Source organism: Odontomachus brunneus, unplaced genomic scaffold (genome assembly GCF_010583005.1).
Source record: "Odontomachus brunneus isolate Ranch 3 - 2012 unplaced genomic scaffold, Obru_v1 Obru_scaffold_023, whole genome shotgun sequence".
In the NCBI taxonomy this organism is placed as follows: domain Eukaryota; kingdom Metazoa; phylum Arthropoda; class Insecta; order Hymenoptera; family Formicidae; genus Odontomachus; species Odontomachus brunneus.
Window position 1 is genome coordinate 1,078,298 of NW_022639473.1, and position 11,442 is coordinate 1,089,739.

Consider the following 11,442-nt stretch of genomic DNA (forward strand, 5'->3'; position numbering starts at 1 on the left):
AAATATGTTAATATATAATGTAGTTTTAGCATAAAAATTAATTGACGCCAAAAGGATAGAACCAGAACGTTGATGTCCCACTGGTGTTTTTGGGAGGATATATTTGTCCCAACGGAGTAATAAGTAAAGTGATAGCTAAAGTGTTTTGAATGTCAAAAAAGCGTTTACTCAATTGAATAAGGTTATTGAATAATATTGGCGTAAAACATATGTCCTGTTAGTAGCAGAAGGGTTAAATATCGGAAATTAATTAATCTACACCTGCTTGTACACTATACTGTAAATATATGTGTTAGACCTACAATATGGCTCTTATTTTGTCCATTATTTTTATACATATATACATATTTTGTATTAGTACAATATATTAGTATTTTTAGTATTTATTTTTAGTATTATAGTAATTTTTAGTAATACTTTTAGTATTAATAATTTTATTAATAAAATATATGTCGTTACCTATATTCCTGAGCTATTTGACCCTTCTTCCACCATATGCAAACTTCTCGATTGCTATTAAACATCTCAATGGAACAACGCGCTTGCAACGAGGACCTCAGATCGCGGCGAACGCAAGCGCACGCTCCCGTCACCGTCACACGTACGGCTGCGTCATATTTTACAAAAGGTCAGCGCCATTACTCTTACACCTTCCTCGCAGTAACGACTTCCTCGAGAGACGACTTAATGGACGAAAGGTCGTAGAAGCGGAGGAAACGAGCGGAGGTCGCGCCTAGCACGTAGAACGCCGTCGGCGCGAACGCGACCCCGCTCGGGATTTAAGGACGCGTCCTCCTCTTCCTCCTCCCCCTCTTCCCCACCTCCTCCTCGGATCTGTTCGAACGATCGTGTCGTTCCTATCGTAGAGCAATCCACTGTAGCTAAGAAAAAAGAAAAGAAGTACCGCAGCCCGCGATTACTCACGCTCAAGGAGACGCGACGACGACTCTCGGCCGACCGTGAAAGACGACGACGACGATTCATCGGCGTTCACTGAGCTCTAACGTTGTCCAAAGGGGCTCCCTCTTTTTTCTCTCCGTCCGAGATGAGAGTTAATGACAAACTGGATCCTAGAAAACGAAGTAAACGTCGGAGACTGCAGAGGGTTGTAAGCAGATATGAAGGAAAGGGTTGCGCGGAAGGTCTCGCCAGCTAAGAGAGATGGAGAGACGAAGAGCCGCAGGAGGACGGCGGAAGAGAAGGAGAGAGGACGACCATTGTTGCGAGCTTTCATCAGCACCAGGTTCTGCTGGCGTTTCCCTCGTTATGGTAAATGGTCTGTCTTCGTGGTTGGGCAAACAGTTACACAACGATAAGTGCCGGAACACCGGCCGGGCGTGCTCGGCCGCCATCTCGAGACCATCTCGAGGGCCTCCGCGCGCCTTGACCCTTCTGTCCTTTTCGTCAGCGGTTCGCCGACTGTCGTCCTCGTCGTCAACGTCGACGTCGTCGTCGTCGCAGTCAAGATTCTCCAGAAGGTGTCCCGGCGCGCTCTGAATGACTGCTAAAGATGCACAAAGGCCTCTATTGTCCGCGAGCAAATCATCTCGTTCTGTTCTACGTCGTTGCCGGTGAGAGAGTGTATGTGTGTGCAACTGTGTTGAGTGTTGTATATAGGTGTATTGCACGGTCGAGCTGGTGTACTACACGCGCGTTTTATTACTCGGGAGATGCTCGCGTTAGCGTGCCAATGCGCAAGCCAGCCAGCCAGCCAGCCAGCAAGTAAGCGAGCGAACCGACGGGAAGAAAATAAACTGGGAGAAACACCGACGCCTGAAATTACGTTGTAAAACTAACGTCGCGATTTACTCGATATTACGGGAGATAACTCTTCAATGGCTGCTAATAACGCGCAAGACCGACTTGGATCGATTCGGAATCCCTCGAGTTCTTCTCCGCGGAAGTGTCCGATGAGATTTCCCGCTGAAGGAAATATTTCGGTCGCTGCTTCCCAACACGATTCTCCACGCAGGCGATCGCGAAATCGCCAAATAATTTCGCGCCGAGCGTGCTCTCCAAGCCGGTCGAGGTGACAATTCGCTCGGGAAAGCGGAGTGACTCGAATTCGAGTGAGCTTTTACTCATACGAAGTAAATTCTCTCCACTCGTCTGAATCGTCAAGTGAATACCTAGATGGACTTTCATGATCATCATCATAGTTTGTAATTTCTTTTAACTGCATTTATAAAGCGACATATGCTTCATTACGAAGCAAATGCTCAATTATGAAATATATTGTGTGTTGAATTAATCATCAAATTTAAATCATACAATAACGTAAGTTATTGCAAATTTTTTCGTTATGTTGTGTTGTAGCGATAGATTTGAAAAAACCCTCAAATTTTCACATTACATTTCACATGATATGGTGTTTAAAAAATTTTCACCATATTTTCATCAAATTTTCACCATATTTTTCGTATTTCGTCATTCCCTTTGTGATAAATATAAGTGCTGCAGAAAAAAGTTTAGTTATATTAACGCAAAGTTTTTTATTTCAATGAATGAACACACTTTAGTTCACTAAGAAAAATGTATTTGGTATTCGTAATTATCACATCATATAGAGAAGCAATTATCATAAATTATAGAGAGATTAAGGAAAAACTATATTTTTATTAAATTCTACTATAATATTAGTGACAATAATCTTATATGCATGTCACTACTACCATTTTTGTGTTAAAATATCCAAGAAACATGATTGAAAATAATGATTGAAAATAATAATTGAAAAACAAACAAATATTATTTAATTATATTGTAATTATAACAAATATTATATTATATATTATAACAAATATTATTTAATGATATTATATTATAATTAATATTTTGTGACCAAAAACAAACTATAATTTTAGTTAGTAGATCAAACAATTTTTTTCTCTCAATGTTGAGAAAGACGCGTAATTGCTGGTTCTTATAATTTGCTTCCAAGAATCAGAAATTCCATTTTCCTCAACTAAAATACGTTGTTTCGTTTATTACAACTGCACTTCATGGTTAATATAATTAAACTTTTTTCCTTTATAACTACTCGTAAAGGACGCAACCTTTACAGATCGATCGGTAAAGTTGTTGCCAAATTTACATGCACCTATCCATCTAGGCATTTTCACTCGAAATCGATGAGTGAATATGATATACTCTCGCAGGAACACATTCACTTTAATCGATTGAAACGTTCGCTCGTATGAAGTCGGAATCCGCCCAAAGCTCGAGTGAAACATTTACTCGCGCGATTTCGAGCAGTGATATTTTCACTGTTGCTACGAGTGAAAATACCGCCATTTTTCATCGGTTTTGAGTGAGCTTCCGCGCTCCAGGAAATTCAAGAAGCAATTCGTGCGACGCGAGGAACAAATACGGCAAAGATGAATCGAGAAGGCGCGCGCGTCATGAGGCTGGCGACGATTTACAAATTTTCCCCCCGCGAACCACTTCAGATCGTCGTCTGAGATCCGATTTAATATTCGACTGCAATGCCTCAAGCGTGATCGCCTAAACTTTGGCTCCCGGGCGCGCTCCGGCCCGGCGACGGGAGGAAAAAAGCCCTTTATTATTCCGAACGCCTATTTTCATGCACGAGAATCCGTTCGGGAATGATCTATACATTTTCTTCGGCACGGGCCAGCCCTCATAAGTCGAGCGGCGCGGGGACGAGGGGATGGCAGGAGGACGGGAGCGCGTTTAACAACGTTATAACTTCGGTAACTGGGGCAAATTCGCCGGCAAGGGAGATTTCTACACGTCGTTCTACTTTCTCGCCGATAACAAATTAGCCAAGTTCAATATTTGACTTGGTAATGATTTCGGCATCGTTCGCATTACTTACATGGTCTATCCATATAGACGTATAGCACTCAGCGACAATTTGTCTAACTCGCGAGAAAATCAATCGCAATGAATATATCGCCGACGCGTAAACCAAGACTGCGAAGCGGCCTCTCGCTTTCGCCTACACCACGCCGATATCGAATCTCGCGCGATGCGTTTATATCCGGGCCGCGGAAATTGCGGGAATTTTATCCTCCAGGCGTGGCTGTGTCTCGTGACAATACTGTATTCGAAGGGTTTAGTCGCATAACAGAAAAAGAGAGAGAGAGGGATAGTCGAATAATATTTGTACGGAATTTGTGACTGAAATTTGTATACGTTCAAATGCATCATATTGATATATTATAAAGAACGCCTGACGTATTATAAAAACCGTCTCTTTTTAGAGATTTTCTGTGGAACCGCGTCAAGTCTAAAATTAGGTCAAAGTATCTAAAACGAGTTTTATCTTAACTCTAGTTTGGTACTGATGCGTCAAATTGAAAAATTAAGATCACACAGCCGTTAAATCTTAAATTATTGCACAAATATAGTATATAAATATAGTAAACAAAGTAGTAACAAATATAGTAAATAAAGTATAAAATTCCTTTCTCGAGGCATGCAAAATTTTATTACACTTTTCTATGTAAAAATCTATCCTCTCCTATATCTAAATTAAACGTAATGCTCGCGACTAGTTAAGATAAGCATACTCATAAATATTTAAATAAGGGCGTATCAGAAAAGTTACTAAACCTTACAAAGCCCCAGTGTGCCAAACTAAGCGGCAAAAAGTGTGCCAACGAAGAGTTAAGTTGAAATTACCTGAAATGCGCAAACATGTTGTACACCGGGGATTCGCACAATGTGTTAATATCTGATTAATAAAAAATGCGAAGAGAGCTTCAGTGATACGTGGAAAAAAAGACGTTATGAATTAATTTTCTTTCGTTTAGCAAACTTTTCATGGAGATTGTCTGCAGTATACACCCACACATGCAGGAGTCATTTATTGGCGATGCACGCTTGCCGAGGTCAGCTCCTTCTACCCAACCTATTTGCGTTGGAGTATCGTGTTTCTTTCGTTTTCGTACACGGAGTATCACTATAAATTATGAACTTTTACGGCTGCACTTTGAAAACTCGGTAATTCTGATTTCCTCCTTGCACAATCTCCGCGTATCGATCTTTAGTATCATAGTAATTTTTCATTAAAATCCTCCGAATGCACTTTAGAAGTAAAAATTGAAAATAAGGTCCTGACTTCGCGAAATTTATGTTGAGAATATCAACTTTATAATTGCAAAATACCTTAACTTTCTGGCGGTGAATCATCTTCTAATTGCGCGCGCGAGGTTAGATAACATTTCAATTGAAATGCAAGAATGGAGCGCACCTGTTGGGACGAATTTCTGAGAAATTCGTTCCGCGAGACAATTACCTTTGCCATTCGCGATCATTAAATATCGATATTTAATTAGCTCGACCGTGCATGATCATTACGACGAAGAAAAATTATGCTTTAATATTTAACGTCTCTCTTTTTCGCACTTGTCCGTCATTTTACGTGCAAGCCGGATCAAAGGTCGATCGGACCGTCGAATAATCCGAGAGAGATAACGCGCCGTAATTACAGAAAGAGAAAGAAAAAGAGAGAAAGAGAGAGAGAAAGAAAAAAAGAAAGATCGTAGATTAAGGCGGGATAATGAGGTAATATTACGATTTTCTTCGTACTCCTTCCGCGCCTTTCTTTCGATTCCGATTAAAGTCCAATTTCTCTCGGGTAGCGCAGCCACGTCACCGCCGATAGATCAAATTCGCTACACCTCGGCGATGACTTTGATGCGCCGAGTAAAATTTCTATTCTTCCTCGCGCGGCCGCCCGCGCGCGCACTTCTTTCCCCACGTCATCCCGTTTAGCCCGATATCGCCTTCGTCCGACCTTTTTCCCATTTTCCACTAGGCGATTCTTCCGCCCGGTCTTTCAATTTGAAATGCAGACGAGTTCCAAGCATTCCCGACTAAATCCGGAATCGTGTTGTCGTCGGTTAATTCTCCCGTTCTATTTTTCGCGCGTAACGTCGATGTCACCGGCGAAATCGACTGCGCGGAAGGAGTTCAAAGAGTCGAGCATCATAATTGAATTTTATATCTCGCGGGCCGCTTTTATCTCGGCTAAGAATAATGTATTCCGGCGTAAGTAGCTCGCGCGCGCAGCACACATACATATGTTGCTATTTCCGTGAGATCTTTGCAACCGCGTCTGCAGTTCGCGGAATAAATATAGAAGATAAAACAGCTCTTTTCACATTGATTACAGGGAAGTGGAGTGATAGACAAAACTCGGTGACAGCGCCAGAGAACTTATTAATGGACAATTTTCGTCACATTCGCTCTCCTAATACCGTTAAGCTCTATTTTTAGTTTCTGTATTTCTCCTTTGGGTAATACTAAATTACTTGTAAAGATTAATATTTCATGACTTTTATTCCACTTTCGAAGTCTTCCAAAGATCAAAGAGAAAATTTTCTCTTCTCTTTTAATAGAATAAAATTCTTTTCTTTTTTGTAATAATTGTCCTTTCTTAAAATGAAGTTTATTTTGCGATTAATATTTAATAATATATAATATAGTACTGAGTGTTGAAGCGCGTATTAATAGTTGTCACCTGAGATTTGTTTTACGTTAGATACCCAGATTTTAATTCAGATCCAAGTTTTAATTTTTAATTAGATCCAAGTTTTTCAGTCGAATTATAAGATATAAGTGACATTAATCTGTGATATTATATCTGTAATTGCGATTTAAATGAAAACTCCCATACAGCTTTGAATTCATGTCTAAATATCTCATTTAAGATAAGTTCAATCATTATGCGCACGAGGAAAATGTTGTAGTAAAAATTATGTTAAAATTATATTTCTTTTTACATTGTTCTTTGTAAAACATTTGTAAAAAATGTTTGTTACAAATTACTATAGAAGTAATCAATTTGACGATCTACCCCTAAAGATACACGATACGAAAAACACGTAATTACAACAATAATTCTGAAGTAAAAAGTCAAACACGTGCATTACATGTTTAAACAAATATACAGAAATTTCGCTAAAAAATACGTAAAAATTGATTTGTGAGATATAGGAAAATTTATTCACAGAAATAAATTTTATATGCGCGACAAATAAATTTTCAAGCATTTTTTTCTCAGTGCATGGTCCAAGATTGCGAATATTTTGCGGTAATCTTTACTACAATATTTATTTCTGTGAGAGAGTGATTTCATAACAGAAAAATTGCGCGTTAATAATCGTGGTGCTTTGCACTTCAGTGTTTTCCTCGTCGGAAGTTTTTCGTAAAATCGCAAATTTCATTTCACGCACAGACCACGTACATCCGTAAACGCACGCAGACGCAGAGCGTGTTGTACATTTACAATAGAATTGGCGATCGCATAACAACGATCGAGCTCGAGTGAGTGGATAGAGAGGGAGAGAGAGAAAGAGAGCTACGAAAATATGCCGTCACGATATAGCCAAGTCAATGTAAGAGCGTTCCCTCGGCTTCCGTTTGTCCGAGGGCCCGCTCATCCTCTTTTCTCCCGCCTTTTCGTTCAACTGGATCGACCATCTGCGACAAGAAGCAGCCCGGCTTTTCCCGGATTTGAAATGCAGAGCAGTTTTCCCCGAGAATGAAAACCCACAGCGAGAGATGGAAACGCCGCCTTGTCCGAGTCTACTAAGTCGCGCGCGCGCGCGCGTCGCCCTGGTTAATATATATCTTCCGTCTTATCCGTCCGGGAAATAAAGTAAAACCCACTCGACTTGGCCACGGCTCATTGTCTCTTTAGTCGCCGGCATCTTTGCTCGCGCGCGACCATCCCCCGTTCGCGTTTCACCCCTAAATCAACACACTTCACGTCCAAGTCGATGCGCGGAAAGGGAATCCATAACGCTACATTTAAAATCCCAATGCGGATTTAACGAGAAGCTTAGAGTCTCGAAAATTATTCAGCTATGGAAATCTACTTGCGGCTTCGCCCCGTACCGCGCAAGACGGAGAGGAAAACGTTCAATGTATTCGCGAAGGGGTCGTAAGAGCCTGTTATAACGTTCGTTTGTGCGTCGCGCGCAGAAGGAATATCCATTTTATCCCGAGACTTGTGCAGAAATAGACTGCGCATTCTTCATTCAAAAAAATGGTCTCGACACATAACGAAAATTATCGAGGTATGAGAAATTAGTCAAAATGACACAAATGACTAGTAAACGCCGCGATATCGCATATGTTTTGTGTTCAGTCACTATATGTGATAGAGATAGAATTTCTATTTGAACTATTTGTGAAATTTAGCAAAAAAGTTACTTCTTATCAAAACTGACTGGTAGACAACAAAGACAAAAACGACGAGAGACAAACGAATGCGTAATCCTCACACCCGCTTAAATTTGCCTGCCAATATTGTTAGAATGCTGCTGCTGCAAAATTCTGCGTACTACAGATAATTTTCTAGGAGATACAACGATAAATTTTAACTGCTATATATAGAATTCTAACTGAACTAACAAAATATTTTTTTAAGCATTGGGAGGCGGCTGAAAGCAAGAGTAAAGGACAGATACGCTAAGGTCCACTCATAAAACAATCTTTACAAATCGACTGATAAAGTTGTTGCACGTAAATTGACGTTCACCATATCTTCATCTTCTCTTCGACACTGGGTTACATTCTTATTTTATTCTAAAGACGAAAAGTGCAACCCATTTCAACTAAGAAGAATAGACCTCCACTAACTAGACAATTAGACAAAGAAAACACCTTATTCTTTATAGTCCTCTCTTTCATTGATGCTAACTTCAGCCCTCCGAATGAGAATGCATTGTCTATAGTTTCATGGTTCTGTCCCATCGGCAACGGACGAATTTCGTTCGCGAACGATGACGTTTCGCGCGACTCGAAGTCGCGTCATAGGTCAACTCTCGACTTTTAGCATTCCCTGCTTCTGTCGCGCGCATGAAAGAAAACGTCACGCTTCTAGCGGCTCATTGTCTTTTCAACCAATCTTCCGTCCGTTCGCCTGACCGTCCACGCGTCCTTCTGCCGCCCTCCGCGTCTTTCACGTCCGGTCTTTGTCCAATATGCTCGGCGGCTCTTTCTCTCAGCGAAGCAACTCGGAAAAGGGAATTCAAATGAGCGACACGATGAAAGCCGAGTTACAGTGGCATGCTTGCAAATAAAGAAGAAAGCAAAAAGCAAGGAACAAGGGAGAAGGGCAAAGGTAGAGAAAGAAAGAGGGGAAGAGAATGGGATGAAATCATGCGCTTTAAAGCGAAGGAGATTTGACCGAGTTCGTCTTTGACATCCGCTGAAATATTAAACATCTTTTTATCCTTCCGCCCCGCGTCATACGCGAAAAGAAGAGGAAGACGAGAGTAAATATGTTCAATGTGTTAAGGTAATTCGCGTTTCATGCGTCAAAAGATACCGCTTATATATTGTTCCCCGATGAAGATGCCCACCAGGACAAGTTACGGTCGCGTTCGCGAAAAGTCGCGGTTAGTAACGCGACGTAATCGTGAGCAACCAGAAAGTAAGAACGTGACCGAGTCAAAAGTATCGAAAACACGATTTACTTGGACAAAAGAGAGACAGGAAGAAATAAAAAGAGAGAGAAGGAAGGGAAAAGACAAAAAGGATACAGAAAAGGAAACATTTCAATTTTAAAGCATATTCTCTAAAAGGATCAAAAAATAAAATCAAAATTTAAAAACATTTAAACAATCAGACAAAAACAGTTAAATAATTATGAACACACTAAGAAAATTTAAAGATTAAGCAAAAAAGAGAGCGAAAATCTCCCAATATACAAATATTTATCCAATTCGTGGCCCCGAATACATTTCGGACTTTCCCAGCTAACCGAGAGCCCCGAGCCGAGTGTAGGGTAGTTCGATCGTCGCACCGAATCACCCCCCTGAATACCAGACAAGCGGAACACGAGCCGAAAATGGAGTCGGAGCTCGCCGCGGCATCATCGGTGTAAGTCGGAGCCCGGTAAAACGTTCGCTCGAACACGTCGTCGTCGTCATCGTCGTCGGGGGTGCAGCCTTCGCGAAGAGAATTCAGCGGAATACGTTAGACTATCCGTCGTGCTCATCATCGGAGAAAAAACTTTCTAGCGGATGCTCTCCATTTGAAAACTATCGTTGCAATCGCAACTCACGGTTAACTTTAGATTGTTAATGTTAGTCACTTTGACTTGCTCTAAGAAAAGAATTTTGTTGTTAAAATGAAAATTTAGCACACTACAAACTATGATCTGGTTAAAATGGAATCAAGCAAACGTTTGGTATTTGCAACCAAACAATTCAAATGTGTTTTGTTTTCTCAATAATATGTGTACTTGATACGAATAAAAAGCATGTAATGCCAAGCAAATCGCACATACCAAATATTTTAGTTCCGAACACAAAATAATTCTTTCAATGTACACTTCGAGAACAATTTGATTGAAAAAATATTTGCAATCCTTATTACTTCAGTTTCCTTCTGTAAAAGAAAATAACTGAAAATGTCAGAATAGATCGCAAGTGAAGGAACAAGCAAAGGAGTTAAAATAACTCCATTTTGGCATGCAAAAAAAGACAGCCAGACTTTGTGGCATTCGAAATCTTAAATTAATTTTTGATAAAATTATAGCTACTGATGGATAGATATTTAATCCTTAATCCTTAATCCACGCATAAATAGCTACAATTTTACCTAAAAATAATTTAAGATTTCGAGTGCCGCAAAATGGAGATAAGCTTGGCCGCATTTTTGGTTGCATTAACGCAAAGTTTGACTTCAATCAACGAACCAACGTCTCTTAGTCGAAGAACACAGAATTTCTGGTCCTTGTGACCCAAATTTGTTTTCAAGAATTAGAAATTCAATTCCCATCAACGCCTCGGTTCATTCCTTGCCTCACATTAATACTAGCAAATTTCTTTTCTCCGTGCGATAACGGACTATCTATTGCTATCGACATCGGCGATCCGAGGTTAATCTTCGATTCTTATTTCCACGTGGAGATAAGAAGCGCGGAGATGCCGCGAGCGCGCGTCTTGGTCCATTGTCTTCAGCATCAGCGTCACTTCCGCCCTCCCTTTTCCAGTCTCGCATGCTCTCGCGGTCCCGATTCCCTCAACATGCCCTGGAAAAAGGGTTTATACGAACGGGGGCTCGGAAGAACGTAAGAGAATGTAAAAGGACGGATGGGGGAGGCTACGGCGGTCGAGCCGGCGGGGGAGGAGGAGAGAGCGAAGGGGGACGCTGGAAACGAAGGGGTGGCCGCTGAAAACCATCTTCCGGATAATCGTATTACCCGCTGGCATTGTCTACGGCTAGCCAATTCGAAGTAATGAGACACAGTCGGTTGCGGAGAACAATCGGGCTTCCACTGGCGTGCAGGCGCCGCGACGTGCCTTCCTACCTTATCCCGTCTACCTTCTCTACTCGTCATCCTTTCCAGCGCCCAGTTCTAACACCCAGCCTCCCTCTCAGCCTCCCCTTTTCTTACTCTCTCTCTCTCTCTCTCTCTCTCTCTCTCTCTCTCTCTCTCTCTCTCTCACTCTCTCT

At 41.2% G+C, this 11,442-nt stretch overlaps 1 protein-coding gene and 1 long non-coding RNA gene across 3 annotated transcripts in view; one reads left to right on the plus strand and one right to left on the minus strand.

Annotated features, from left to right (window-relative positions):
* Positions 1-11,442, plus strand: part of LOC116842226 (discoidin domain-containing receptor tyrosine kinase B-like) — a 168,294-nt gene that overhangs the window by 90,909 nt on the left and 65,943 nt on the right. The window lies entirely within an intron of this gene.
* The window catches only part of LOC116842231, a 139,655-nt gene that overhangs the window by 9,096 nt on the left and 119,117 nt on the right, over positions 1-11,442 (minus strand). For both annotated transcript variants that reach the window (XR_004377697.1, XR_004377696.1), the window contains exons 4-5: positions 925-1,070; positions 460-857 (exon numbers count right to left, since the gene is read on the minus strand). This is a non-coding gene — a long non-coding RNA (uncharacterized LOC116842231). The remainder of the gene's footprint in view (positions 1-459; positions 858-924; positions 1,071-11,442) is intronic.